The sequence below is a fragment of the Bubalus kerabau genome, chromosome 22, assembly GCF_029407905.1.
Source record: "Bubalus kerabau isolate K-KA32 ecotype Philippines breed swamp buffalo chromosome 22, PCC_UOA_SB_1v2, whole genome shotgun sequence".
Taxonomy (NCBI): Eukaryota; Metazoa; Chordata; class Mammalia; order Artiodactyla; family Bovidae; genus Bubalus; species Bubalus kerabau.
The window spans coordinates 15,944,293-15,969,846 of NC_073645.1; the positions used below are offsets into that span (position 1 = coordinate 15,944,293).

The following is a 25,554-nucleotide window of genomic DNA, read 5'->3' on the forward strand; positions in this document are numbered from 1 at the left end:
CACTCTACATATTGCTTTTTAAATTCATCCATGCTGTTGCATATTTCAGTAGTTTGTTCCTTTTTATTGCAGAATAGTATTCCATCATATGGGTGTACCACAATCTGTTTATCTATTCATGAGTGTATGGACTTTTAGAACTTTTAGTCTAGTTTTGGACTTGGAGATAGAAGGAAGAATTAGATAAACAATATACTGCCCTCAATTTTCTGTTATTTACTTCTTTCAACTCCTCTCCCACGTACAAGAATCAGTTTTTTAAAAATTATTATCATTTGGCTAAACCTATAGAATGTACAACACAAAGAGTGAACCCTAATGTAAGCTGTGGATGTTAGTTATTAATAATCCATCAATATTGGTTCATCCGTTGTGACAAATGCACCACGTCAGTGTGAGGTGTTAACAATAAAGGAAACTGAGAACGGGGGATATAGGGACGCCATGCTTTCTGCTCAATTTTTCTATAAACTTAAAACCGCTCTGAAAAAGAAAGTCCATCAATTAAAAAAAGAAAACTTCAGAAAAGAAAAGAAAAAAACTAAAAAAAGCTCTGATTTCCTAGGTGAAAACTTTCCAAATACTAAATTGCGATTGCATTACTGTTTCTGGCAGCAACTAGTGGCTTTTTTTCCTTTTACAGGAAAAAGGCTTCAGCTGCATCTCTCTTTTTGCCCCAAGTCTACTAAACAGTAACAATAAAATCCCTGGTCAGGTATAGAAAAGGTGTCTTGTTACCTATATTTTTAATTATGTTTGCTTTTATATTTGTTGGTTGCAACAAGTATAAATTAGTGGTTGCAACGAAGTTTGGGGCTATCTTCCAGGTACAGGCGAATTGTCTAAACAAAGCACCCCATTGTCTTCAGTGCTGGGTTTCCAAAGCCACCCCAGCATACCCAGGTTACAAAATGCTTCTTGGATGGAGTGACACTCACATAAGGCTCAGTTCTTTTCATATTCATTCAATCAACAAATATTTAATGAGTATCCACTATGCCAGTCATCTCACTAGGTTCTGGAGACAGAGTAGAGAATACAGTGGACAATGTCCCTGTCCTCAGGGAACTTACATTTTAGTGGGGAGGGGAGAGGATAAACAGTTAAGTATAATTTTTCATTTATAACAATTAGGCAAAGCTGAAGATGAGTGCTATGAAGAAAAGCTAAGTAGGATAAGGAGATATAAACAGTTTGGAAGAAAGTTTCTTTATTCATTTCATGAGTGGATTACTGAGGATCCCTTTGAGAAGGTGATGAAGATAGCTGAATGAAATGGGGAGAGGGAGGAGCATGCCATAGACAGCATTCTTGTAGGGAGAATACCATAGAACTTGGCCTGACAGTAAAAGAAACTATCATATGGTTAATTTTCAGGATTGAGCTGCAGGTTGTTTAATACTCTTCAGGTACATTTGTCCGATGCTTAATTTTATTTATTTATTTTCAACTAGGAATAAAGTTTCATATTTTATTAATAGAGGAGCCCCATCCTTCCAGGCATGATTGCTTATTGATAATAATGAACCAGTAATTAAAATTTTAACTGGAAGTGAACTGTCCCTAAGAGAAAAATCAGTCAGCAGTCACTCAATTTTCCCTTCTTCTACTAAGTTTTTTTATAGAGAAATTAAAGTTTAAGTTACAAGCATCTGATCTTTGCCCCTCTTTGAAGACGGGAAACTTCCATTTTAAAAACAGTGAGGGCTATTTTCTATTCAAAATTAAACCTTGTTAACATTTTGGTGTTTATTATCCTGAGTTTTTTTTCTATAGAGAGTATAGAAAAATTTTTCACCTTAAAATAACTGGATTTTTAATACATTTTCCATATGTCTTTCTTATTCACTAATATATGGTACCCATTATTCCTTTTCATTAAATATTCTTCTAAACATCACTTTTAATAATAGAAATAGTTGAGAATCTATTGTCTCCCATTCTCACTTACACTGGATTTTATCTTTTACTCCTTTGCTAATTTGGGGGATGGAAAAATATTTCCATTTTTATACTTTTGATTACTAGAGAAGTTAAACTTTTTCATGTTTATTGGTCCTTTTTCTATTTTTTTTCCTCTATCTTTTCTACCAAAGTACTTTCATTGAGTTATAAAATTTTTTTTTAAGTTAGAGTCATTAACATTTTTGTCATGTATGTTACAAATATATTTCCAAAAATATCTATTTGTGCCAGATTTTTCATTTTGTTGGGCTTCACTGATAGCTCAGTTGGTAAAGAATCTGCCTGCAATGCAGGAGACCCTGGGTCAATTTCTGAGTCGAGAAGATCTGCTAGCAAAGGGATAGGCCACCCACTCCAATATTGTTGGGTTTCCCTTGTGGCTCAGCTGGTAAAGAATCCACCTGCAATGCGGGAGGCCTGGGTTCAATCCTGGGTTGGGAAGATCCTCTGGAGAAGGAAAAGGCTACCCACTCCAGTATTCTGGCCTGGAGAATTCCATTAACTGTATAGTCTGTGGGGTCACAAAGAGTTGGACACGACTGAGTGACTTTCACTTTTAATTTTGTTAATAGAATTTTTACCCACAAAAGTTTGACATACAATTTTTTTTGTTTTTTTATCTATTGCTTGTTTCTTCACCATGATGCCTTGAAAAAGACCTGGAGAGATTGTGAGGGGGGGGAAACCTGGCTTGATTGACAAGTCTGGAGAAGGGAGAGAAAAATATATTAAGCCAAGTGTTCTAGGAAAGAGTAGACAGACATGGTCTTAATTCCATCTCAGTCATTATTAGCTAACAACTAATTAGGCAAGCGTAAATCTCTCAGAGCCAGTTTCCTCTTTTGTAGACTAAGGAAAATAATCCTTTCCCAGCAGAGTTATGAGGACTAGATTTTTAAAATTTAAAGTTACCTCCCTTGAGAGATAGTGGATACTCAGTAGGTTGTAACTACGACTAACAGAAAAGGCATCCCAAACCAGTGCTTCTCAGATGTTAATGTCCATGTGAATCACAGGGTGTCTTGTCGAATGCAGATTCTGGTTCAGTACACCTGAGACAGAGTCTGAGGGTGTGCATTTCCAACTCGCAGATGATGCTGATGGTGGTTGAAGATTCTAGAGTCTTCTGACAATGGGAATCCCTAATGAGGAATATTTAAGAACCAACTTAACAATTGATGTCTATTTTCAAAAGAACTGTGACTCTTAGAACTACACAGAATTTGGAAGATGGAAAAGAAAGCTATCCCACTGAGGATGGAACTTGAATCTAGAATTATCTTAACCAGGTTAGTGTTTCACCAGATGAAATTTAATTACAGTCCCTGATACTATCTAGGGAAGCCAAACCTCATTTGGTTAGAAAATTGTGCTTTAAGAATAAACTAAAAGATTTGGTGGTCAAAGGAATTTCCTGGTGGTCCAGTGGTTAGGACTCCAAGCTCTCACTGCCAAGGGCCTGGATTCAATCCCTGGTCAGGGAACAAAGAGACTACAAGCCATGTGGTCAAAGAGAGAGATCTAGTGGTCAAGTTTTCTCAATGACCTCCTTCCCCCAAAACCCACCTAAAACATCCAAAAAAGGAAACAACCACCAAAAAATTGAGGCGTTACAGGCAATAAATTGCAGTACTCTGCACATATCCTGCCACGGTACAGAGTTTCCCAGCCTTGGTCAGTCAGGAGCATTTGCTCCCACTTGTAGCTCCTCAGAGAGTTCATGGAAGGGGTGGAAGAAGCCCAAGCAACTGTATCTCTAGGCAGAAATGACTTGGGAATGCCTGCCTTCCTGCATTCGCCTCCTTTCTTTGCAGTTTAGAATTCACAGCAAACAGGAGTGAATGTAGTGAACAAAGTTCTGCTGTGAAAAGGACTGGATGACACGCAGGCCATGTAACCTTGAGCAGTTTACCCATCCTCCTTGAGTTTGAGTTTTTTCTCAACTGTAGAACAAGAACCGTGAAAGCCTCTACATATGGTCATTATAGACACCAGTAAAGCAATCAATGTGACTGCCACTTGTAAACTGAACTCAAGTGTGATGTCCATAAATGCATATGTTGTGTCAAATCTTCACTGAATAAAGGCATTAAGATTGTTCCATGAGGTGTTTTAGTGTCGGATTTTATCCTTTTAGCAAGGAGTCAGTAAACTAAACGTCAAGTTGCAATAAAACCTGGCTGTAAATCCAACTTTGCTTTTTCTTGTTTGAGTCACTTAGGGAAAGATGGCAACCTTCCAGATCTGTTATCTCAACTGTAGAACTCTTTGCTCCCCTCTCAAAGAGGTGGAATGCATTGTAAAGGATGAAACTTGAGGTGTCTTGTAAGCTCTAAAGCTCCATACATATTGTATGATGCCTGCCTATGCAGGAGCTGGAAAGGGCAAAGCATCTGTTTTCAGATCCAGTAATATCCTCGCCCTGTCCCATCTAATCTTTGCCCCCCAGGGTTCAGAGGATCTGCTGAGGGGAGGGCCTGCATCTGAGCCATGACTTTTTATCAGCAGTTAAAGGAAAACCAAGAGCACTCAGAGTTCCTGGGGGCAATGGTCAGTCCCCTGGGGTGGAATCAATGGGCGGCTGCTGCTCAGTAAACAAAGAGGTTGGCCCACTGCCCTCGTGCCTGGCGTCTTTGCAGGTTCCCAAGAGTTCAGTGATGGAAGGGCCCACACGTTCTCCTCAGTGCTGCTGGCTGAAACTGTCATTATGCATCAGATTTCAAGAATGGAATAGTAGAATCTGTGCCCGGGGAGAAGAACCAGATTTGGATTTCTGCAGTCGATCACTGACTTCCCAGGTGGTGCTAGTGGTAAAGAACTCGCCTACCAAAGCAGGAGACATAAGAGATGTGGGTTTGATCCCTAGGTCGGGAAGATGCCCTGGAGGAAGTCATGGAAACCCATTCCAGTATCCTTGTCTGGAGAATCCTATGGAAAGAGGAGTCTGGCAAACTACAGTCCATAGGGTCACAAAGAGTCAAACAGGACTGAAGCAACTTCCACGCACGCACACAGAGTTGAGCACAGGCTTATTAAGCCTAGGAGTGAAAAAAAAAAAAAAAGAGCCCAGGAGTGGGAGAAAGTCTTACAAGATGAAACTGCTCACAATGATTAGAAGTGGGGAAGTGAGAGCAGCTGTCTGGGAAGATAAAGAACACCACTCAGAGACGGGAGTTGGAATGAGAGATGGCAAGCAGAGACAGCAAGCAGTCAGGAAGGACCAGGCAAGATCCAGTGAATGGGGCTCAGCAGTGAGGTCTGGAAGAGGTAAGCTAAGGAAACTCTTTCCCCAAAAGAACTGCCTCCAGACACTTACATTTATGATTTTTTCCAAGTTTTACTCATTCCAAAACCTGTGAGAAATATGATATCACATTTATTTATAAACCTAAAAATGATCCCTGCATTCCCTTTCAAGACATATTAAACCGGATGAGCCTTTAAAAAAAAAAAAACTACTGGGTACATCTTGAGGATAAAGATTTATTTGCTAAGAACACTATCACTTTAATGTTTCTCAAACTTTAGCTAGTATCAGGATTATCTGGAGGGCTCATCAAAACACTGAATGCTGGACCACACCCCCAGTTTCTGATTCATTAATTAGATCTGGGGTGAGGCCTAAGAATTTACATCTCTTACAAGTTCCTAGATGATGCTGAAGCTGTGGGTCCCACAGAACATATTTGAAAACCACTGACTTAGTTAGAGGGGGATCTTTGACCGGGAGAGAAATAAAAATGCAAAGCATCTCTAGTGGCAAATGCACTCCTTCATCATTAACCTTCCAATCTTTTAAGCTGAAGTTCAGAAATATCACCCCTCCCAAGCACATCACTTGGCTAACTAGTCAGTTTCTCACTCTGTGGAAGTAGTCACAGAAACCCCGAAGGTCATCTGAACATGGAATTACAGAACGGTTCCCAGAACCAGAACCACAGCACGAGGTGGAGGTCACCTGAATGCTCTTAGAGGGTGGTGACATTTAGATCTGTCCCCTGTGGGGACAGGCCTGGGAAGGGCTTGTCTACTTCCCTTGGATGATGCTTCCAGCCCTGGTACTGAAATCTTGCTCTCTGAACCCCAGGTTAGAGAATTCATCATGCATTTCAACATTCAGGAAACCATCCCTCTCAGTACTATGTAGAATCTCCTTTCTGAGGAGACAGACTCAGATGTGGGATATTCCAGATCATTGCTTCCCATCAAAAATAATGTGAGCCACAGATAGAACTTTAAATTTTAAAAGTAAAACTAAGCAGATGAAGGTACTTTTAATATATTTATTTAATCCAGTATATAAATATCACTGCAATATATAGCCACTGTTAAAAAAAAAAAAAAAAAACAGATATTTTACATTCTTTTCTTACACTATCTTGGAAGTCCAGGGAGTATATCATAGCACATCTCAAATGCTCGATAGTCACATATGGCTAGGGCTTCCCTTGTGGCTCAGCTGGTAAAGAATCCGCCTGCAATGCGGGAGACCTGGATTTGATCCCTGGGTTGGGAAGATCCCCTGGAGAAGGGAAAGGCTACCCACTCCAGTATTCCGGCTTGGAGAATTCGTCCATGGGTTTGCAAAGAGTCAGACACACAAAGAGTTAGACACAACTGAGCTACTTTCACTTTCCCCCAATGGGCAGAGTAATTCCAGATGACCTTTTCTTGATAAATTGGATTTGCCTTTGATCTTATCAGCACCAACTACTTCTAATAATTATTTCCCCTTGAGCCATCAAACTCCATCAGACTCCCAAGACTCTCCCCAGTCTGCTGCCCCTGAGAGTGGCTCCCTCTCCAGACAGCAATTGCTCCCAAGTATCCATCTTCCTCCTGTTCCATAGGAATGGCAATTTTAGCCAGACCTGTGGCCACCCAGAATAAAGACTGCATTCTCCCTTGCAGCTAGGTGAAGTTGTGAAACTACTTTTTGGTCACTGAAATGTAAACACGAATTTATGCAGCACATTCCAGGAACCTTCTTGAAGCAAGAGCTGGCGTCACTCTTTTCCCATCTTCACCTCCTCCTTCCTGGTGTCTGGGATGAAAACCTTACGTCTGGAATTATTGCCACCCACTGTATTACCATAAGATGACCTTGGCAATGGAGACTTCACAACAGCCTAGGAACCCAGATTCTGGGGACTTCATAGAGCAGAGCCTATGTTCCAACTTTAAAGTGGGAGAGAAAAAAACCTGAACCGCGTTTAAGGCCATGTTATTTATACAGCTGATAGGCTGACCTTCGGAGAAGGCAATGGCACCCCACTCCAGTACTCTTGCCTGGAAAATCCCATGGATGGAGAAGTCTGGTGGGCTGCAGTCCATGGGGTCACTAAGAGTCGGACATGACTGAGCGACTTCCCTTTCACATTTCACTTTCATGCATTGGAGAAGGAAATGGCAACCCACTCCAGTGTTCTTGTCTGGAGAATCCCAGGGACGGCAGAGCCTGGTGGGCTGCCGTCTCTGGGGTTGCACAGAGTCAGACACGACTGAAGCGACTTAGCAGCAGTAGCAGCAGCAGGCTGACCTTAACTCATCATACCTAACTCACATGCCCACCCGTGCATCCCTGGCTTGTAAACATGTCACAGGTGGAGATCCCTCGGAAAGAGGAACAGATGCAGTGTGCATTTTTAGCACAACATAAAACTAATAATAAATCTAGTGCTTACTTTAACTGGCCTTATGTTAAGTATTAATATTTATTCTTTTCAATGCTTACAACAATCCCTTTCTATAAATAAGGAAATTTAAGAAATGTTAAGTGACTTGTCCAAGATCACATAGCAAGGAAATGGTGAAACCAGGATCTGAATCCAGGTCTGGATGGCTTCATAAACCATCTTTGCTAGATGTGGCCTTATTGGTAGAGTCTGGTCCATACAATAGGAGGGAAAATGGGACACAACTCCAGTGTTACAAAGTCAACAGAAGTACTGAATTTAAACTCAAATTTATACCCTTATCCCAGCAAGATTCAATCAGTAAAAATGTGAGTCAGCTGTTCTGAGCACTCTGCAAAGCACTTTAGGAGATGAGGAACATCACTTTAAGCCAATTCCCCTAAAAATCAGCTCCCTGTGAGGGCTCTCACACCTGTCCAGCTATTTTTGTCATCACTTTAGCACTCTCAGGATGTAAAAATGGATCTACCTAGGGTAAAACATCTGACTTATTACATTTCTATTAAGTCTAAACTAAATATACATCCTTTTTAAGAATGGCAGGTTTGAGAATAACTTTGAGTGAAATGAAGGAGACTTTTAGAACAAACTCAAGCCAGAAGTCAGAAGAATTTTCTTTTTGCATATCTCAACTCTTTTTCAGATGATGGAGAAGGCAAAAGGCCAAGAGTGAAACTCCATAGAGAAGCTGGGTGAAGAACACGTGATTCTCAAATTCAAATCTGTTGTCAGTAAAAGCTGGAGAGAAACACCTGGCTTCAAGCAAGCCAGCGCCTCAGCTTCACGGAGAACCTCCTGGAAGGGGATCAAATGAGAACTGTCTGTGAGGGGTGACGAGGCTCCAGTCCACAAGAGAATGCAACACGCAGTGAGAGCCTAAAACCTCTGAAGAAGATACCTCGTCCTCCATTACTCTCTAAACTCCGTGCAGGAGACACGGTGGGGCCTGGTGTCAGTGACAGACAGCTGAGCAGAGGCTGGCCGCATTATCAGCAACTCTCTGAATGTGCTTCCCCAAAAGAATATTCCCATCCCAGCAAAGGAAGCCAAGATCCAGACACTCATAAAGAAAATCAACGATGGACTAAGGGGAACCGTCTCCAGAAAGGTCTAAGTAAAAGATGTGGTTGGAAGACACTGACTGGCAGACACTCGTGCCCCTGAGGAGGGAGCCCGCACTAAAGGATCTCCCGCTCTCACTGAGGGAGCGAGTACTACTGTGGAAATCACTTCAGCCAGGAAGCTGTGCTGGCTGTCTGGACCAGAACTGCAGCCAATGCCAGGATGATGGAGGCAACAGAATCCCCCCAGGAGACTCAGGGTGTCCAGTGAGGCGTGGTCCATGCATGACAGAAGCCTCCCCACAGACACAGATGATGGGGTCACTTATAATTCCATGCTGGACGAGCCTGGGTTCCTGAGAAACAAGAGAGAGTGAGTGCCTCCTCCGTGTTCCCTGCCTGCAGTCTTCCAGTGTGTTGTGCCCCATGCATTCAGAGGAATGATGTGTTAAATGAAAATTAACATGATATTAGCATACCAGGAAAAATCACACATCTGTGATTGTAGTACCCTCCACTCTTTCTGCTCCCCCGGCTCTGGACTGGTGGGCTGTAGATGACACAGAAAGGTGTCTGTTTTGGGTTGGGATACAGATGCTTATGTTTTAAAAGGGGAAAACATGGGGCTTCCTTGACAGTCCAGTTGTTAAGACTTTGCCTCCCGACGCAGGAGGTGTGGGGTTGATTCCTGGTCAGGGAGCTAAGATTCCCATACCTCGCTGCCAAAAAACCAAAACAAAACAGAAGCAATATTATAACAAATTCAATAAAAACTTTAAATGGTCCACATTTTTTTAAATATCTCTAAAATATTTTAAAAATAAAAAGGGAAAGACGTTTCATAAGTTATCATTCATCCCAGATAAGAAGATGAAAACTTCATTCATATTACCAAATGATTTCCCTTATGAAATGTTAAAAATGGCCTCAACAGCTTCTAATGGGACCATCTTCAGCTGAACGGTGTGAAGATGTGAGTGAGGAATCAGTTTGCTTCCTGGCTGGATTTCCCTCTTTAGATGCAGATCGCCTTAGGAGCTGCTGTCTTCTAACTGTGATGAGTCCGAACTGTTGAGTATTTTAAGCCAAAGCAGTTATTCCCACCTCCCCACCCAAAGCATACAATTCTTAACTTGAAAACTGTTGTTTTGTATTTTTCTAAGTATCTTGAGACTTCTGTGGTTTGGTTATGGGCTAAAAATTACAGGGCAGTTGCAGTAGTCTTTCCACTTGTAACTGTTTTATATCTTTCAGTTGCTAAAAAAACAACAACAAAAAATAGTTTAAGGCTACTTCCCAATCATAACTAAATATGTTGCATTTAAAGTGTGTATATAAAGTAATTCATCAACTGTTGTATTTGGGCTTCCCTGGCAGCTTGGACCATAAACAGTAAAGAATCTCCCTGCAATGCAGGAGACCTGGGTCTGATCCCTGGGTCAGAAAGATCCCCTGGAGAAGGAAATGGCTACTGACTCCAGTATTCTTGCCTGGAGAATTCCATGTACAGAAAAGCCTAGTGGGCTACAGTCCATGGGGTCGCAAATATGTTGCATTTAAAATGTACATATAAAGTAATTCATCAACTATTGTATTTAGGGGGTTATATTCATTGCATGCAAGTTATTAACATTCTGAGCTCAAAGTAGGCTTAAGTCAAAAACTGTGATTTCTTCTGCATGATTCATCTTAATTTTTTTCTGTGCTACCTAAATGTATAAGCAGCATAGCAACTGAGCCACATTCTGACTCTTGCAATATCTTCTCCACAAGAAGCATTGCCTCTACAAGAGTCTCTGAGGACAGGAGAATATTGCAGTGTCAGGGTTCACCTCAGTGTTTAAAACAAATGTTAACAAAAATGGTAGCGCAGGGATGCATGGAGCTAACATCTGAAACTATACATCCTCTGGAAGTTTCTCAATGCTACTAAAAAGCAGCATATCTAAAGAGGCACTGATAGAGCAAACAGCTAGCAGAAATAAAGTAGTTTTGTTTTTTCTAACATTTATTGAATACTTATTCAGAGCAAGGCCAGGGCCTATCACATGCGAGTTTCACAAAAGCACTACGACAACATTATTTTTAATTTACAGTTATCTGAAGGGTTTAGAAGTTATTAACTTAACCAAGGTCTCACTGCTTGGAAATGGAAGATGCCAGCCAACTTCCAGGCTTCTTTTATATGAGACAGGAATAAGTAACTCTAAGGTGGTTTAAGGAATAAATAATGGTATAAGGTGCTTTCTGTTACATGTAACTGAAATTAGCTATAACTGTTATATTTACCCAATAACAAGGGATTTCTGATACTAATGTGGTTCAAGCCCCAATCCAAACACTAGGGTAATATGCCCTAAACTGAGAGTGAAGTGAAAGTCACTCAGTTGTGTCCAACTCTTTGTGACCCCATGGAATTCTCCAGGCCTGAATACTGGAGTGAGTAGCCTTTCCCTTCTCCAGGGGATCTTCCCAACCCAGAATCGAACCCAGGTGTCCCGCATTGCAGGTGGATTCTTTACCGGCTGAGCCATAAGGGAAGCCCGAAATATACCCTAGCAGGCATTCTAAACATCTGTAATCATAATGTACTCCTCCCGGTGTACATCCCTGGTGCCTTTCCCCGTGGCCCAGTCAGTAAAGATTCCGCCTGCAATGCAGGAGACCCAGGTTCAATCCTTGGGTTGGGAAGATCCCCTGGAGAAGGAAATAACAATCTACTCCAGTTTTCTTGCCTGGAGAATCCCATGGACAGAGGAGCCTAGCGGGCTACAGTTCATGGGGCCGCAAGAGTCAGACACAACTGAATGACTACATGACCACCACCTAGTGTGCAATAAAGAAAAACAATCAATAACCATCTGGTAATACAAAAGGCTTATCACAGGGGGAAAAAAATCCCACGAGACCTTTCCCAGTGTTCCAAGGACTTTTACAGGTACAGTGCTTAGGTACTACATTTTTTCCCCAACCCCGAAACTGACACACAGGAAGTAATAAATATGAGTGTGCTTAAAAACTTTTCAATAGGTCTGTAGGGAAAGTTATTTCACTCATTTATTCAGGCCAGGACTCGCTGAAGCTGAAACTCCGAAACTTTGGCCACCTGATGTGAAGAACTGACTCCTTGGAAAAGACCCTGATGCTGGGAAAGATTGAAGGCAGAAGGAGGAGGAGGCGACAGAGGATGAGATGGTTGGATGGCATCACTAACTCGATGGACATGAGTTTGAGCAAGCTCCAAGAGTTGGTGATGGACAGGGAGGCCTGGCGTGCTGCAGTCCACGGGGTTGCAAAGAGTCGGATACAACTGAGCGACTGAACTGAAGTGAACTGATTCAGCCCAGGGAAGCTACACAGATGGGAAAAGGTGAGCCCTCCCCTCTAGATGGCCCCAGGGCTCCTGAAAGAAGTATATGAGGCAAGGGCCTATGCGGGCCAGTGTGGGAGCACTGGGGCACAGGGGAGCACAGGAGAGGGCACTTGATCAGGGCCGAGGGAGGAAGGGAAGCTTCCTGGAGGAGGTGATGACCGAGAAAGTCCTAAAACTTAAAAAGTGTCTGGGGGAAAATCTGAGTAGGGGATGACAGGGTGCCGAGAAAAAGCCCTGGGCATTCTGGGAGAACCTGAAGCAGCGTGATGTGGTAGAAATATGGGGAGAAGGTGAGGTCACTGCAGTGGGTGGGAGCCACATCACGAAGGTCTGGCACTTCGATGCCTAGATCACCTGGAGAGCTCTGGGGAGCTTGAAGCCTTTTTAAAAATGAGGAGTGCCCTGCATTAAATGGTGAGTGCCCGCAAATGGTTGTAGCTTAGAAAGATCTCGAAGATGCTGTTCCCTGGGTGAGCTCTCTGACCCTTCCTGCTCTAACACTGTGCATCAAATAACTGTTGCAATTTTTTTGAATAACAACTTGTCTGAATCTAGACTCATAGGAACCTGCAAGGAATCTTTGACCCCATTTGGGAAGCTAACCTGGCTCACTAAACATGCATGCCTTTTTCTGTCCCTCTTGGGATGTACCTGTGGACAATCCTCAGTTGGGAAATGAATCCTTTGGAACACAGATTCAAGCAGGAGCCAGGACTGGAGCTGAGAAGAAGTGAGGTCTTAAGTCTGGGGACTAGGGCTCAGTGATAGGGTGTTCTCAGCTAGATGACCACATGGACTAAGGACCCAGCAAATGCTGTTCCTCTCTGGGTGGTGGGTAATGCACTTTGCTCACTTCAGGCAAAGCGTGTGAGAAATACAAGGCACACAGACATGATACTGACATGGGTCATTTTTCCTGCAGGAAGAAAAACCAGGAAAATAATGGGCATCCCACGCTCAAACCCCACCAGGTGACCACGCCTGGAGGGGAAAGGTAATGGCATGCCAGCTGGTGGCAAATGGTGCCAGCCAGAGTCCCAGAAGGCTTTGGTTTAAAATGTCTGCTTACAGCCATTGGAATGATTTGGAATGTTTATCTGAAAATAAGCTCCTTCCTCTCATTGGCACTTCATGCCTTCAAGCTCCCAAGGTGCCACTTCCCCTGCTACTGGGAAGAGTGGTGGGGATTTCGTAGCCCTGCCCAGAAGTGCCAAGCAGCCAACCCACTCCTCTGCATGGAGACTGCCACCTCCCTGCTGCTAGGCAAGAGATAATTGGTGGCACTGGAACATGGCCAAGATTCAGAAGGTTGCAGGGCAGGCATCTAATACAGGGCCTTGGTGTCAGCATTTGAGCCCTGATAATGGTGGGGCCATTGTCAAGGTCACTGCACAGCTCAGTGTGACCTCAGAAGTCAGGGTGCCCACTCTCTCAGCCTCCAGGCCACTTGGACGACTCTTCCTACATACTAGCCTCTTGCTAGAACAGCAACAGGAAGTGTTAGGTGACAGTAAATCCTATACGGTATGCAGGCAGTGAGTGCACATCACTCTAGTTGGATGGTGACAGTCAGAATGATAATTAGGGAAGAAGATTCGCCCAGCCCTCCCCAGGTACTCCAAGTACTGGCACCAGGGCTCTTTGCATTGTGCCAGTGAGTTTATTAGTAGTGGAGAACTTGTTCCATGCCAACTGGAAAAGCGAGCACTTTAACTTGAGCCAGAGAAAGAACAGCAGCTGTTCTTTCAAGAGCCGCACCCTGTGGTCAGCCAAACAATTAATTAATTGAATCCAACCACCGATGCATCTGCCTGGCCCCACTGCCCACCAGCCCCCAGTCACTAAATTGTCATTATGGAAGCCTGGCAATAACCCTAGTCCTGAGGCTGGGTGTGCACCACTAGGGATGAGGAGGGAATGTTTTCAGTGGGATACCTACCACACTCAGAAGCAGGGGCAGGCAGCCACTTCACAAGGGGCATCGAGAGACCAGCTGGCCCAGGCCTCATCCACAAAGGTCTTCAAATTTAGAATTTTGAAATGATCTGCAAGAGAAATATATGCAGTGATCCCCTCACAAGAGTGCACGAAAATGATGTTTAAGATGAAACTTTAAATTAGCATCCTCTTGCTAGATGACATAGTGTAGAGTGCACTAAGATGATACCAATGACTGATATGTATATAGAGCATACCATTATGAGTCTAGGTACTTATGTAAGACTTACATCTAATCTTCACAAAAATCTTAAAAACTATGCCCATTTGTATAGACTAGAAACTGAGGTATGGAAAGACCAAATAACACACCCAAGGTCACACAACTCATGAGAGCACAATGCTAGGATTTGAACTCAGGCTGTCTGAGCTCCAGGATCCCTACACTCCACTACTATATTATGAAGTCATTGTTTTTAAAAAATAGATCCTTGGTAATGGTGCAATCATATTGCCGTTCTATGGGTTGAAAGCATTCACCTCTTTGCCTGGAAACTCTTGGCATTTCATTGTTAATTAATAACTCAAAAGTCTCTAAAAATGGAAGCACCCCAGACTTTCTAAAAGGGCTCAGGTCAGACCAGCAACAGCTTGTCTTCTTCGTGAAGATTGCTCCTACTCAAGAGAAAAACAATACAATTTCTGGACAAGGATTTTGGAAGCCCCATGAGTGGGCCTTCCTCTATGCTGCAGAATACAATTTTATATGAATCAGCTCCTTAACTCAAATTCTCAAACTAGGGATCAAGAGAACTTCTCTGTATCTAATAATTGGTGATGCCAAGGCCCCTGAGAGCTCTGATTCTGTCCCAGTCTCTCCAACGGAGTGGCAACACAGGGGGGCCATGCCAGGCACCCAGCCAAGGTGTCGGGAGGTGTTGCCCAATGCAAGGTCTAACCTACCTACAGAATGAAAAGATGGCAGAAATTTATCAGAAACAGAGTCCCCGAGTCAGCTAGAGGGAGACACTGTGTACAGTTAGTACCTGATGAATGGACAGTAGGATTTATTCACTCAAACCCATCACTAACCCTCCCTGGGAAGGCCCTGTGCTGGGCACTGTGTGAACAGAGATGCATGAGACACAAGAGCCCAGAACAGCAGCCATGAAATGCAAACAACTCACTATTACAGTGTGTTTTGTACAGCAGATCTTGGCCTGTATGCAAGCTGGATGAGCCTGGAAAAGGGCATTTTTCATCGTGCAGTTATAGGAGCTGACATTCACAGGCAACCTCTAAGGGTGCACAGGTATTGATGTAGCCAAGTAAAGAAAGCTGAGGGATAGAGGCAGCAACGGAGAAGGCAATGGCACCCCACTCCAGTACTCTTGCCTGGAAAATCCCATGGACAGAGGAGCCTGGTCCATGGGGTCGCTAAGAGTCGGACACAACTGAGCGACTTCACTTTCACTTTTCACTTTCATGTATTGGAGAAGGAAATGGCAACCCACTCCAGTGTTCTTGCCTGGAGAATCCCAGGGACAGGGGAGCCTGGTGGGCTGCCATCTCTGGGGTCGCACAGAGTCGGACACGACTGAAGCGACTTAGCAGCAGCAGCAGCAGAGGCAGCAAGACACAGGAGTAAAGGCAGGGTCCCTAAATGCCATCCAGCCCATTATCAACTTCCTGCCTTTGAGCAAACTTCCTGTGCATTAGTTGATTTAGTGAATATATTTACTGAGCGCTTACAATGGGACTCATAATGCTTGAAAATTTGTGGGCACTACCTGGAATTCTTCATAAATATTTGAAAAAGACAAAGAACTAGGTGTTTCTGAGCTAACTCTAATGCATGTTTATCTTCAGAATTGAAAGTTAGCAGGAGCCATAGGACAAATGTAGAATTGCATGCATGTTCATAGGCATGCACACACACACACAGCTTCATGTGAAGATGGAGAGTATAGAGGGGTTTTAGAGCATTTTCACCATTACACTTGATTTCCTTTTTACTCTGGCTTCTTAGATTATATCTGCTGGGTTGACATCCTTTTGGGGGACTGTTAGCAACAAATTACACTCCCAGCAGAGCCTTGAGACACGCCTGTCCCCCATCAGGGCAACTGCGATCAGAGACAGATGCCTATGTGAACAAGCCAGTGAGGCTGTCCTGCCATCTTTAGGATTTCCGGTGCCAGTCTGACTCCTAATCCTCTATCCCTTTGTTGCCCTCAAATGCTTTAAGAAAAAACATCAGCTTCCAAGAAGAAGCCAACACTACAGCTTCCAGGCCTGGCACAATCTGGAGCTTCCAGAAAGAACTTCGAATGAAATTTAGAGTTTTAACTAACAACCATGACTAGATACTTTTATTCTTTTTAAAATTTATTTTATTGAAGTACAGTTGATTTACATTGTCATGTTAATTTATGCTGTACAACAAAGTGATTCAGTCACACATATATATATACATCCTTTTTCATATCTTTTGCAGTATGATTTATCACAGGATATTAAATATAGTTCCCTGTTCAATACAGAAGGACCTTGTTGTTTATCCACTCTATATATACCAGGTTGCATTGCTAACCCCAACTGCCTACTGCGTCCTTTCCCCTAACCCCTCCCCCTTGGCAACCACCCATCTGTTCCTCTATGATCTCATGATTCTGTTTCTGTTTCATAGATAAGTTCATTTGTGTCGAACTTTAGATTCCACATATAAATGATATTATATGGTATTTGTCTTTCTCTTTCCAGCTTATTTCACTTAGTATGATAACCTCTAGGTCCATCCATGTTGCTGCAAGTGGCATTATTTTATTCTTTTTATGGCTGAATAATAGTACATTGTACATAGTCTTGATTCATCTGTCGATGGATATTTAGGCTAGTTCCATGTCTTGGCTATTGTGAATAATGCTTCTGCGAACACATTCATGTATCTTTTTGAATTAAAGTTTTCCTGGATATATTCCAGGAGTGAGATTGCTATATCATATGGCAACTCAATTTTATGGATACTTTTATTTTTGAAGTGATATATGTTTGTGACAACCAGTAACTAGAAAGCCTTTCCTTATCTACAAATAACCGGAAAACTCAGGGGGCCTGCCCTCCACAGAAGCTAGCTCCTCAGAAGGGGTTCAAGCATACTGTAGGAAAAAATTAAGTTGGTTTCTCTGTACTTTCCAAAGTTTTGCTCTTAAAAATGTGACGCTTTCCCAGTTTCTCCAGGAATTCTGAATATTCTGTTAGCCCAGCAGGTTGAAAGATGTCATCAGCACAGTGTCTGGTTGGGCTCAAATCCCATTTTTACAGTTACAGCCTTGTATAAAATTAAGCATAACGTTTATTCTCTCAATAGCCACAAAGAGCTTAGAACAAGGTCTGGCACAGAGCAAGTGTTCAATCAATGAGGGCCGGTATCATCATCCTCATTATCAGGAACCTTGAAATTCATCCAAATTTTGCCCATTAACCTCTAAAGAGAAAGAGGTTAGTAAACTTTGCAATCTTGCTCCAGCCAGAACAAGGCTGATGCCACTGGGCACGAGTCCCTTACAGGGCACCGACATCCTTTTTTCCAGATTTCTGCCTCCAGGATCCACCCAGTTCAAATGCCTACTCATTAGCAAGAAAGTCTTGTTGAGCAAATGAGTGAAGTAATGAATGGCGTGGGCCAGAAACCGCAGTAAGATTGGATTCAGTCACTGCATTTTTTTCAGCTACCATATGCAAAGTTACTATAATCGTTAATGGAAATCCCATCATTAGAGAATACTGCACTAGCCCGTCAGTATTGAAAACACAATTTCTTCTTTTGCAAAATGTTATAGGCTTGAAATTTCTCTTTTTCAATCTAATCCTTCTATTCATACTGGTACTTCGCTTGAGCTGAGGCCTCATTCACTCTGATTTTACCTGATACTTCATCCAAAGGCTGACAAACAGCCCCTACCTAAAGCAGCAGGAGGAAACCGGTGGAAAGAGGCCCTCAGGCAGTTGCCATGGAGATGGAAGAAAAGGCAGGAAGCCCCCACCCCACCCTCTATACACTCTCACTCATGTTCCATTGTTAAGAATTACATCACATGACAGGTCTTCTCCTGGACAGGGCAATGACCTCTAAAAGTTTGCAGCGTCCCCTCTGTGAGCTTTTTGGAAACCTCTAGCAGTCTGTAGCACACCTCTAGTCTGTGACCCTCTCCTTTTCCCACTACTCAGCCTTCCATGTACTTTAGCAACTAGCCAAGAAATCATCCAGTATCCCCACAGATGCTAAAGAATAGAAGGCAGGTTCCATGTCAGAGCAGACAGCACGTGGCATAGTCCAAAGATCCCTGGAGCCAGGAGACTGTGGCTCTGGCCTCACCCCTGACCATCTGGTGACCCTGGACAGGTCCCTCCATTTTGCTGCACCTCAGTTCCCTTTCTGAGCTCCTCCTCCATGTAAGTTTCCTCGTTCTCCTCTGTTTCAGCCCACTATTGGACTCTTTCATAACATAGTTTGTAGTTATTCTCTCTTTTTACTTGCCCTTAGTCTGCACTGTTCACTAGACTGTAAGCCCCTTTTGTCCATCTGAAGCCTCATTGTAAACCCAGAACCTGGTTCCTGTCAGCACTCAAAAAAAAAAAAAAAATCATTTAATGAATGAATGAATGAGATATCAGATGATCTAGTTTTAATATGCTATGGTTTTTCATCTAGTCACAGTAAAAACAAAAACCATTATATAAAGAAGTTCCCCTGTTTTTCCCAGGGAACACATGGGGAGATGGATGACTAAGTGAAAATCCCCTGTTTGTCAGCCACTCCTTCTAACATTTCATTTAGTGTCATAGAGATCAATTTCTCATTTTATGTATTTGTGTCTGCAAAGCACCCTGGGTAGTTTTTGTGAGCACGGAAATCAGAAAATCTTTCTTATCTTTCTGGCACTTTCTTATCTTTCTAGCATCTCTCTCCTGATCTGATAAATCATTTTTACAATCATTTTATTTATTTATTTACATTTTTACTGTGCTGGATCTTCGTTGCTGTGCAGGCTTTTCCCTAGTTGTAGAGAGTGGGGGCTACTCTCGTTGCAGTGCATGGGTTTCTCATTGTGGTGACTTCTCTGGTTGTGGAGCACAGGCTGTGGGATATGGGGGCTTCAGGAGTTGCAACTCCTGGGCTCTAGAACACACGCTCTCAGTAGTCGTGGCACATGGGCTTAGTTGCTCTGTGGCCTGTGGGATCTTCCCAGATCAAGGCTCCAATCCATGTCTCCTGCATCGGCAAGTAGGTTCTTTACCACTGAACTACCAGGGAAGCCCCATGATAAATCATTTTAATTAACATTTAGGTACATAGCCTAGCTTACTAAGCAAGGCTAGGCTAGTCTCCACTTTCATTATACATTTTAATGAGTTGTTGCATTATTTCTGCCCAGTCTATCAACCCTAGAGAACTTAAAATCAAATTGAAATCTAAAAGTGTAAAAATAATTATAATTGCCCTACAGACCGCAGTAGTTTAAGATTTGTGTTAGTAGAAACCGTCTGGGCAAAGCCACTGTAACTGTCTGCAATTAGCCACTGTTTTTCAGTATAACATTTAATTAAGATCGTGCTGATGTTTGGCCAGGGCCCCTGGTCTCCATCTTCACCCCACTCCTTAGCTGCTCAACCTACATCAAATTGGGTCAGCACAAAGTTAATGGGCAAATTACAGAAAACTTCAGCTTAAAGTCCATCCCCCCACCCCCAACACACACACTTATGTCTTATTTGATGACTTAACTGGAGATTTTAATCTGCTCTCTACTTACTTGCTTTCCAATAGTAGTCTCTGTGAGATATCTCCTCTGGAAAGATATAGACTTGATCCTCTGTGCTGCCTTCCAGAGGACTTCTTGCTAGAGCAAATATTAATACATCCCCATGATATCCAATAGTCATGGCAAAAGTTAAGCTGAATCCTCACGTTTTTGTTTAGATCTTTGCCCTATGTGGTCCACCTACCATCTTTCCAGGCTTAATTCCCACCTTCCTTCACTCTGATCAGATCCACTTTTGCTTTGTCCCTCCTACAAGTTTTCTATCTCCTGGAATCCTTGCCTCCTGAATGCTCATCCCTTAAGATTCAACTCACCTGTTGCCTCACCCATGAAACTGTCCTAGATCACCACAACTGGAAGTAATCTAAATTTCTGTGGTACTCTTACTTCTCTTAAAGGATTTTTGTAAAATTTTGTGTCTTCTATATCAAGTAAATCATTTGTATCCAGGGACCATCTCTTTGTATCTCACAGAGTAGTCTCTACTATTGCTTGGTTGAATGAATGAATGTGTCTCTCTTATGACATGAGACACCTGTTATACATTTGAAGCTGGATACAGGTTACTAAGAACAGATACCATTCTGTCATTCCTTTTGGACTCTGTTAATGAACTAGAGCATGACATAGGGAGAGCTTTCTACCTTGGTGTATATTTAGGTGCCTAGGACTGGCTCAGAGGTTAAAGCATCTGCCTGCAATGTGGGAGACCTAGATTCGATCCCTGGGTCGGGAAGATCCCCTGGAGAAGGAAATGGCAACCCACTCCAGTATTCTTGCCTGGAGAATCCCATGGATGGAGGAGCCTGGTGGGCTACAGTCCACAGGGTCGCAAAGAGTCGGACACGACTGAGCGACTTAACTTTCACTTTCACTTTTAGGACTTAATCTATAGATAATACATCACAGGCTTATGGCAGGAGTGTTAATTTCACACCGAGCTCAGTGATAAACTATGGCTACAAATTGAGAGCATCAGCACCTCCTACTGGGAGACGTGAGGACATGAAAGCATTGATAGAGAAGTTACCCCAAAAGGTAAGGGCATAACTCCCTTTGTTTCCTTTTGGATGATCCTGTTCTTGAATTACCCATAAATTCAGGACATAGTGATGGGCATCCATAGGGAAGCATACGAATGGGATGCGTCTAGAAGCCTGGTAAAGTCTAGAAGAGCAGGATGCAAGTTAATTCATAAATGCACAGCCAGATCTGAGAACTGAAAAAGATGGGAGCTTTCAGAGAACTAAGGGTCTGAGATTATGTCATGCTGCTAGTGGAAGGCAGAGATGGAATTTGAACAGTCAGCCCATGCTCTTCACTATTGGACTGCACATCCTAGGCAGGGCCCCACTGAGACCCCACTCTCCCAAGCTTCATACTCCTTGTTTGTTGGAAGGAATTGTCCTGATTCAGGATATCTGTGCCTCAGTTTTCTCAGCTGTGAAATGGAGGATAGTAGTGCTTATCTTAGTCAAAGTACTAAATTCAGGAAACCCTGCTACAGCATGGAGGAAATGCTTGATAAACGTTCACCTCAAGTCCCTCAGAGAGGCAGCTTCTTGAGGCCCCGGGCTATGATGTGTTCCTAGTGCTGCACGAATCCTGGTGAGCAACCTGAGCGCTTTGCCCAAGGGCTTGCTAGAGAGTGGATGTATATATATCCCCCCAAAACTCCTGTGTTGAAATCCTGGCCTACCCCCAATGTGATAGTATTAGAAGGTGGAGACTTTGGGGGGTAATTTAGTCCCTAAGGATGGGGTCATCATGAATGGGGTTAGTGTTCTCCCTCTGCTCTCCACCACGTGAGGACACAACAAGAAAGTGACTGTCTGCAAACTAGGAAGTGAGCCTCACCAGACAGGATCTTGATCTTGGACTTCCCTGGCTCCAGATCTGTAAGAAATAAATGTTGTTTCAGCCACCCAGTGAGCAGTAGAGCAGCCCCAACTGACTCAGACATGGCTGCTCAGGGCTGTAGTGGGAGCAGTGTTGGTGTGCAAAGCAATGAGTAAGTACAGACAGTGGCCAACCTCCCCACCAAAGCCTCAGGGCCCATGCCAGCTCACCCTAGAGAGGCTCTGCCAGGCCTTTATGGAACAGCCTCGCTCCCGGCCAAGGCATAGGCCATGGTCCAGACCCAGCTTCCTTGAAGCAGTTGGATCACAAGGAGGCCCTGCTCCAGTCTGCACCTCCTCCTACACCCTTTGCCAAGAGCAGTCTTTCATGGGGGCATGTGGGCCAGGAGCCCATCACAGCTTTCACATGTGCGGCTCCCTGTAGGACTGAACAATTTTGGGCAGCCTCTTGGCTCTGTTGATGAGAACACCAAAAAGTTCTGCTCCCACTGCCCCAGGACAATGGTGCCCCAAAGGCCCTCAACTTTCATAGCTCTTGCTGGGACCTATACACATGAGGCTAGACTGAGAGGTAAAGGCTATGTTCTTGGCTGTGGCTATGCTGTGGGATGGGCAGCATGTGATACAGGTTAAGGGCCATTCTTGAAGCCCCCAACTGCCTCATCAAGGAAGTATATGTCCCCAAGACAACTCCTTTTTCAGGCAAAGAGGAGGGAAGGACTTCTGTTCTGCTAATTTTCTTCTCATAGACACGTTGGAGCCCCTGGAACCAAACCCCTCAAGGCCAGAGAGAAGGCAGCCCCTCAAAGCCTGGGCGTGGGGCCAGAGTTATCTAAGGAGGAAATGTGCGGATGGCCAGACCTAAGAAATAAGATGGCTAAGAAAGGAATCCAAGGAGACAGGCCATCAACTTAGAGGGTTACCTCTGCTCACAAGCAGAAAGCAGAGGCTCCATAACCACAAACAGAGCAGAAGAAAGCAGAAACCTGATCGTTTGAGTCAGACATGGAGCAGACCGAGGCAGGCTGGCCTGAGTGGGTAGTGTGGATGGTCCAAGACAAACCTTACAGACCAGATTTCAGCCCTGACAGCTCTGTGTGAAATTGTAGAACACTTCCATTGGCTCAGACCAAGGTCCTAAAACAACAGCTCCTCTGAAGAAGAACTCCATCAGTAACTCTTGGGAAAACAGCATTCAGTTTACCACACGGATGCAGCACCAGTGCATGCCGGGAGCTGTGCCAGGCACCGGGGTACATCAGGAAGGAGGTGACGTATTCCTTTTTGCACAGAGGACTCAGCAGGAATTAGAGGCATGGCACCAGTGGCTACAGGTGCACTGAGCGCTGCAGAGAAGGCCCCTTAGCAAGAAAAACATTTTTCAGTGCTTCTCTACTCAATTCTTTAACAAAGAGAGCTGAAAAGAGCTGTCAGAAAACAAACTTATGGTTACTAAAGGGGATGGCAGTGGGTAGTGAAGATAAATTAGGATTTGAGGGTTAACATATACACAATACTAAATTTGAAATAAACAACAAGTACCTATATAGCACAGGGAACTATATTCTATATCTTGTAACAACGTACAATGGAAAAGAATCTGATGAAAGTAATTGAATCACTTTTCTGTGTCCCTGAAACTAACACAACATTGTAAATTAACTATGCCTCCATTTTTCAAACAGTTAGCAAAAGTTTTAAGTTGAAAAATTTTAATCAAAAAAATAGATATCAGATATAGCAGCTATCCAACCCTAGTCTCAAGAGAGATTTTTTTAAAGTAATTTTAAGGGGAGCCCTCATGATAGTACTTCATGGTGGTGATTTACCATAAACACCCCCAAAGTTGCTCAGTAGTCAACTTTATCATCCGTGAATATCTAAATCCTTCTTGAACTTAACCTATTTACTGCTTGATTCTATTCTACCACTGCTGGGTTAAATAGTGCTTCTAGCCTCTCAGGCTTTATCTCCCTCGGTGGGAGACTCCTTATCTCCTCCACATATCTTCTCCCAAAAGTTGCTCCCTTCCCTTCATCACTCAGTTCTTCCCTGGACTTTTTCCAGCACCATTAGGTCATTCTTGAGAAGGGTGGTCAGAAATGACAGAAAACCCAGTTTTGTTGCCAATATCCTTTGCCAAAATCTGCCCACGTCCTCCCCTGGCCAGGAGCAGCTCCTGCCCACTTGCCCCTGCAGCCCAGGAAGGCCACGACCAGTGCCTGCCCCGCAGGAAGGAACCTCATTTATAACGCCTCTCTCATGCTCAGGTGTCTGCGTTTGCAAAGCTCTTTCACTGATATTTTTCATTTGATATAACAATCTTGAGAAGTAGGCAAAATATGGTTACTAGCATTCTCATGTTACAGAAAACAAAGTTTCAAGAAGTTTAAATTGTCCAACATCATCAAACTAACAGTGGCAGATGCAGAAATTGAACTTGGGTCTCCAGACTGTCCTGCCCTGTCTATTTCCATAATTTAACCCCAAGGCCACTTGTTCCAACTTCTAATATCTACCTCAGATCCCCTTGTTTTGTTGCAAACCTTGGATTAGAAGCTCATGAAGCTCGGATCAGAATCGCTTCCTCCAGCAGCCTTGAGCCCGTTTGACCCACAGCTAAGAGGCTGACCCTTCCAGTGTCTCTTCTAGTCTCCAGCTTCCCAAGAGAAGAGGGGAGAAGAGGCCAAGATCATTCCTAACCGGCTGCTGATGCTCTGAATAGTGACCTCTCGGTGCAAGTCCCACTCCCTGTCTGGCACTAAGCCATGCCCTCAACAATGAGCAAAAACATCTTGGCAAATTGATAGGAATTCTGCTCTCTTCTTGTTTCCTAGCTCAATCTCTTATTTTCTCTTCTGGCTTGTATGCTCTTTAAACTTGATTTTAGGCCAAATTTCCAACAAGTAATCCCACCCCTTTCAATTTAGAGGCCCCCCATATGACCTATTTCTTATTACTGTCAGCATTGTTCCCAAAGATTCCTTAGTGTGTGCCCAAAATATTAGAGGTCCCTTTTATTCAAGGATATGATCAGGCTTTGATCGAGAAAAGGGGACCCATTGATGCTTAGGGCTTCCCTGGTGGCTCAGACAGTAAAGAATCTGCCTGCAATGCAGGAGACCTGGATTCGATCCCTGGGTCAGGAAGATCCCCTCGAGAAAGGAACGGCAACCCACTCCAGTCTTCTTGTCTGGGAAATCCCATGGATGGAGGAGCCTGGTGGACTATAGTCCAAAGGGTCACAAAGAGTTGGACATGACTGAATAACTAACACTTTCACTTTTCACACTGATGCTTAGCCCCAAAGGGAGTGAGGATGGAGGAGAAGCCAGATGGGTCAGAGAAGGCTTCCAAGAAAGAAACAGTGGCTGGGCTAGTCTTTAAAGATGAGCAGCCAATATCAGATATGTGTTTTATTTTAGTGTGAGTTGTCATTAGTGAACTTGTTTATTGTAAAGGTGGACATTTAACACTCAGCAGAGTTTTCTTTTTTTTTTTTTTTTAGCTATAAACTAACTTTTTTTTTTCGTTTCATACATGATATTTTACATGTTTCAATGCCATTCTCCTTTTCAAAATAAAGTAATAATTAAAAAAATGAGTAGCCAAGAAGCTGGAATGTTCTAGGCAGAGGGTATGGCACATGCAGAGGCACAGAACGTGAGTGTGTATGGCACTTTGGGGACCTATACAAAGTCTGGTGTGACCAGAAGGCAGGTTGGAATGCAACAGAGCTGGGGGGTGAGGGGCTTGGGCCAGGTGAGGAAGAGCCTTATGTGCTGGGCTTAGGTGCTGAGGCTTCACACTGAAGGGGATGGACAGCACTGAAGAGTT

At 43.5% G+C, this 25,554-nt stretch overlaps 2 long non-coding RNA genes across 3 annotated transcripts; one reads left to right on the top strand and one right to left on the bottom strand.

Moving 5' to 3' along the window:
• Window positions 1–2,415: 2,415 nt before the first annotated feature.
• On the bottom strand, window positions 2,416–20,116 carry LOC129636567 (uncharacterized). 2 transcript variants are annotated; one of them, XR_008707005.1, is made up of 3 exons: window positions 19,850–20,116; window positions 14,035–14,140; window positions 2,416–3,107 (listed from the first exon to the last, which is right to left on the bottom strand). It is a non-coding gene; the product is annotated as an uncharacterized LOC129636567 (long non-coding RNA). The 2 variants fall into 2 exon arrangements; XR_008707006.1 differs by lacking the exon at window positions 2,416–3,107 and adding an exon at window positions 9,321–9,441.
• Window positions 5,123–11,642, top strand: LOC129636566 (uncharacterized). Its single transcript, XR_008707004.1, has 2 exons — window positions 5,123–5,232; window positions 8,305–11,642. It is a non-coding gene; the product is annotated as an uncharacterized LOC129636566 (long non-coding RNA).
• Window positions 20,117–25,554: the final 5,438 nt, after the last annotated feature.